Here is a 6,000-nt window from a genome sequence, read left to right as displayed (position 1 = left end):
AGATAACTGAGGCCTTGAGTGCACAAACCTCTCACAGAGTCTGTATCAAAAGGGAAACACCAAGTACCTTCAAACAACTGAAGTACCTTGAAGCATTAATGAGCCACAATGAGTGTTGTTACTGACAAAGCCTCTCCAGGGACTAATTACAGCAGATAATTGCAGGCCAGGATTGCATAAACCTCTCAGAGACTCCAAGGCAAAAGCAAAACCCAAAGTCCTTTGAAAAACCTGCAGTCCCTGCAGGGAGCATTAAGGAGGCCCCAGGGCCATTGCTGAGCAAGGCTCCCCAGGGACTCCTTCTAGCAGATCCTTGAGGCCACTGGGATGTGGGCTAGGGGGGGATGCTGAGGGCAGGACAAGGGGGTGACAGTGCCCAGCCTGGCTGGGGCTGTGCCAGGAGGCCCCAGTTCCTCAGGACAAGGTGTCTCCTCACAGCCCTTGGTGGCACAGACACTGCTGCTGTGCCCCAGGGCAACAAGACCTGGCTTCTCTTTGTCCCCACCTGTCATAACTGCCTGCAGTTCTCTGCTCTGCCTGGGGCCTGGGGACACTTGCTCAGTCGTGAACCTCAGTGGGACCCATTAAAAGTCCAGGAAAGATTGGAGTGTGATTCTGACTTGGAGTTCTGGAGAGGTTTCTTCAGCTCCATCTCAGGGACTGATGTTCAGGACCTGAGCACAAAGTCGCAGAGGCTCATTAAAGTCCTTGTGCTGTGTCTGTGCTGCTGAGTTGGGCTGGGCTCCTGGCACAGAGGCAGATCCTGGTAACCCAGAAGAGCTTCAAAAGCATATTTCTCTTGATGAGCAGCTCTTCTGCCAGCCCAGCAGGGCTGGGGCACTGCCTGAAGCCACCCTGGACACAGCAGAGAGGCACAGAGAGCTTCAAACAGTCAGGGCTGGGAAGGTGCTGAGAAGTGCCTGGGGCAGAATCACTGCCAGCCCTTGGCACAGGAACCTCTGGCTGCAGGACAATGCAGCTGCAGCTCCTGGAGTGATCTCCTAAAGCTGGAACATCCCAATGCCTACAGACCCTGTGAGTACATTCTCTGATTGTCTCTTGTGCAGAGCAGCCAGGGGTGCCCAGGGCTGTCCTGCAGAGCAGGGTCCTGCAGCCCAGGGCACTGTGCTGGGGCAGGGACTCTGCTGCCTGCCAGCAGCTCTCAGCCAGCCCTGGCAGCTGCTTCCAGCACTGGGGGACAAGATCTGGGTGGGAGGAGATAGCTGGTAAGGCTTGGAAGTGTTCTCCTTTTGTGGGGAGGATGCTGCATGGTTCAGGACTGCTCCCAGTATGGCATTTAACTGCAGAACATTTCCAAGTAGATTATGCAGGGAGCGGAGCGAGGCAGGGACTGCATAAAAGGGAAAATCCTGCTTTTTTAAAGTACTGCTCTGGGTTGTCTTGATGGCAAATTGCACACAGATATTCGTCTGGCAGTCCAGAATGAGAAAAAAAAATTTTCTCAGATATTGCTAAACCAGGCAGTGACAGAAAACAGCAGAGGGCCCTTTAGAAGTTGCATTTTGTCTTGTTTATCCAGCCTCCTCAGGGTTGCTTTGACGTTGCCATCAGAGCCTGCAGGTCCAGAGCTGTCCCTGGGCAATGCCAGAGCTGGGAGGGGTCTGCAGGGCAGAGCTGAGCCCCCAGGACTGGGTTGAGCCCTGGCAGGACTGGCAGGGCCCAGCCCTGGGCACAGGGAAGCAGCTGCTGGCAGGGACAGCTCCAGCCAGCAGAGCCCTGGGTAGGGAGTGTGTGGAATGTGCCCCCAAGCTGTGCTGGGATATTTAAGGTCCTCTCCAAACCCAATTATTCCATGATCACTTTTTTTACAGATCCAAATGCTAAGGCACAGCAAATGTCCAACAGCAGCTCCATCAGCCACTTCCTCCTACTGGCATTAGCAGACACACGGCAGCTGCAGCTCCTGCACTTCTGCCTCTTGCTGGGCATCTCCCTGGCTGCCCTCCTGGGCAATGGCCTCATCATCAGCGCCGTAGCCTGCGGCCACCACCTGCACACGCCCATGTTCTTCTTCCTGCTCAACCTGGCTCTCACTGACCTGGGCTCCATCTGCACCACTGTCCCCAAAGCCATGCACAACTCCCTCTGGGACACCAGGGACATCTCCTACACAGGATGTGCTGCTCAGCTCTTTTTCTTTATGTTCTTCATCTCAGCAGAGCTTTCCCTCCTGACCATCATGTGCTACGACTGCTACGTGTCCATCTGCAAACCCCTGCACTACGGGACCCTCCTGGGCAGCAGAGCTTGTGCCCACATGGCAGCAGCTGCCTGGGCCAGTGCCTTTCTCCATTCACTGCTGCACACAGCCAATACATTTTCCCTGCCCCTGTGTCATGGCAATGCCCTGGGCCAGTTCTTCTGTGAAATCCCACACATCCTCAAGCTCTCCTGCTCAGACTCCAACATCAGAAAAATTTGGATTTCATTGCTTGCGGTCTGTTTAGGTTTTGGTTGTTTCATGTTCATTGTTTTCTCCTACGTGCAGATCTTCAGGGCTGTGCTTAGGATCCCCTCTGAGCAGGGACGGCACAAAGCCTTTTCCACCTTCCTCCCTCACCTGGCTGTGCTCTCCCTGTTCATCAGCACAGCCACATTTGCTTACCTGAAGCCCCCCTCCATCTCCTCCCCATCCCTGGATTTGGCAGTGACAGTTCTGTACTCGGTGGTGCCTCCAGCCCTGAACCCCCTCACCTACAGCCTGAGGAACCAGGAGCTCAAGGCTGCGGTGTGGACACTGATGAGTGGACCATTTAGGAAACATTAAATTGGTTGCCAATTTCTGCATATCTCTGGAAATAAAAGTGATCTTTGATACTACTTGTTGGATTGGTTATGTTTTTTTATTCTGTTTTCATTTTTTACTATTCTCCCTAAACCAAGGCCATTTTTTCTGCAATTTCTTATTTTGTTTCTCTAATCTTCACTGTGGCCTCAGACTGTGTCAATGAGGAGCTGGTCTCTTGGTGGCTTTAGAGGAGCTAAAGGATCTCCCAGCAGAGTTTTCAAAGGAGATCCCCCTTTTGTTGCCTTCTCTGGAGGTGCAGCAGCAATGTCTGTGTGCAGAGCTGGGGCAGATCAGTGCTGGCACAGCAGCTGTGCCCAGCAGCAGCAGTATTCGGTGTTGCCAGTGCTGCTGCCGTGGCCCTGCCCCACTGCCCTGGTGGCTCTGGTGTTGCTGCAGGGCCTGAGTGCTCTCGGGGCAGGGCACAGCCCTGGGGGTGGCAGTGCCGGGGCTGCAGCAGGGACAGGCCATGGGCACTGCTGGGGCAGCGCTGACGCCTCAGCCCAGGGCCTGGGGGCTCCAGGCTCCTTGCCCAGGCTCTCTCAAGAACACACCCAGGCCAATGCTCAGCACAGAAAACCCCTGTGAGCAGCCCCAGGCTGGCCGTGGGCAGGCTGGGGGCAAACAGCATGGCTGGGGCTCTGCAAGGGCCCTGGGGCATATGGGAAGGAGCAGCAGAGCAGGGCCGGATCCATCCCCAGTGTGCTGGACAGCCCAGGGCAGTGTCCCAGAGCGTCCTGATGGAGCTGCCAACAACATCCCCCCTCTGCAGCCCTGGCCTCTCCCCCAGCTCACACAGGTGCCCCATCCTTGCAGGCATAGACACAGCAGCACTGGCTCGGGAGCCCCTGTTTGCATTGCACACAGCAGGCAGGAGCACCCCCATGCTGTTGGTGTGGGGACATGAACCTGAGGGAGCACAAATGCCATCAGCCCCTGGGGCCAGCAAGGGCTGGGGGACACCAGGGAAGACACTCATCTTTGTCCTGGCCTCTGCAGTCAGCCAGAAAGTTTGTTCCCATCAGCTGGGAGTTTCCTGTGCCACTGCAGACGCTGTTGCTTAGAGCCAGGGCTGCCTGGCAGCCACCTCCAAGCAGCCCAGAGCATTTCCTTGGCTTCACCTTTGTCTTTTGTCCTCGTGTCACTTCAGGAATTGTCTGCAGGCTCCTGCATTGCCTGGTGCTGCTCCCTTGCCTGTCATAGGAAGGGGACCAGGACACCAGATTGTTCATCACAGGTCCAGTTTATTAAAGAAAGCATCAAACACTTATAGAGCAAATATTAAGCTTATGAATATTCTGTAAGCCAAGCAATCTATTGGTTAAACTGTACCATGAACTCTTCCTCATTCCTTAGGGGTTACATCTCTCTTTTCTCATGTCTCTTTCACTATTTGTTATCCTACTACAGCTAGGCCCAAGGACACGCTATCTCACAGGTGTAAAACTTGGAATTAGCCACGGCTTTGTATTTTTGCAGTCTCTAGTCACCTAAATTTCCCAACACTTCCCCTGTTTTTATTTTTTATGCAAAGCAAAATTCTATGGGCTAACTGTGTCACACTCTTTGCAACACAAGAATAGGTAATTGTAACAACTAAACAATATTCTCAGCTAGCAAGGTTTCTCTCTTACAAGGGATCTAAGCCAGGGAAACAAACCAAAACAGCTATCATTATTTATAGGATATGCTATACAACAGATACAAAAAGAATTCTATGTGCTACAAGGCTCAAACAAAACTCAGGTGTGCTAATACAACCCACAAAAATAAGCTAAAGGAGTAACATGTGCGCAGGTTTCATCTGCGTCGATTGACTGGTAAGTTTGCTTTCTATTTTCAAACAGCAGATATACTTCAAACAGGAACGGCTCTACTCATAAATGCTTCTGATTGTCCTTTTTAACTAAAGTTTCTCTGATGTTCACAACAACACTTTACACACAAGTCATAAAATAAACGTCTGGCATAAAAGCATAAATCTATCTAACATCACTTAAAGTTAATAGCACTTAAAATACTTAAACTTAAAAGATTTAAACTTAACAGAACTTAACAATATTGAACATTTAATAGCACTTAATAGATAATTTAACTTAAACTACTTAATAACAAATAAATCTTACTATAGAAATAGAATATAGCATTTACTATAACTTACTTTTAGGCCTGATTCTAAAATACTAAGCTAAAACAACTTTCTTCACATATTTGCTGCAGCATTTTTATACCAAAAAGCACAGTCATAACATCTTGCTTATACAATCTTTTTAACACATCTTTAACATTTTTAAATTTTTCAAAATACAACTTCAGAGCTTGATTTTCTACCGACTAAATTATTTGGGCTTCTGGTGTTTATAGTCTGTGATAATAGAAGTGATTTTAAGCCAGCATAACGGATGCTAAGACAAATCGGCCAAAATTTGACCCATGCATTCACACTACGGCGGAAGGGAACCAGGACATCAGTTTGATCATCACAGGCTCAATTTTATTGATCAGTACGGTGGGTTAAATACAGTTAATAATGAGCTTCATACATATTGCAAAAGTTGAGCTCAGGATTGGTCAGCTTACATATCAGCACCTACGCCTACTTCTACATTCCTATGGTTCTAATCTCAACTCCCTATCCTCATGTTGCAGCAAGGTCGCTGCTGACTCTTCCTTTCAGCTTGCTGACTGCTGACTTTTCTCCTTCAGCTTAACCAGTGGCATTATATCAGTGTGGCCTTTCTCAGCTAACCAATTATTAATATTACTCTCCACACACTACGCTGATTGCTCTTTTACAGTCTCTGCAGGAAGAACAAAAAGTCTTTTTAACTTAGGTGAGAAACGTCTTGATAGTAATGCTCCTTGGTGTCACTTGTTTATTTTCACTGGTTTCCTAATTGCAGTAGGGGTCTCTTCTTTGTTGGCAAGAGTCACATTTGTTACGGCTGTTAGGTCTAAAAATGAAGCTTTTGCCGGCTGCGGGGCGGAGGGAGAACCGCTCCCGCTGGAAAAGTGCTCTGGTCCTGCGGCGCTTGTGTCAGGGCGGGCGACCCCCCCGCGCTGGGCTCTTTGTTTCGCGAGACTTGCCGGCAGGCTGACTCACTGCGTGCGCTGCACCCGTCGCGGCGTGGATCGCTCCCCCCGTGGTGGCTCCGCTCCCCGTGTGGCTGCCGCCACTACCTCCGCTGCGCCCA

The sequence above is a fragment of the Melospiza melodia genome, unplaced genomic scaffold (assembly GCF_035770615.1).
Source record: "Melospiza melodia melodia isolate bMelMel2 unplaced genomic scaffold, bMelMel2.pri scaffold_28, whole genome shotgun sequence".
Lineage (NCBI taxonomy): Eukaryota > Metazoa > Chordata > Aves > Passeriformes > Passerellidae > Melospiza > Melospiza melodia.
Note: the sequence above shows the minus strand (reverse complement) of the source record.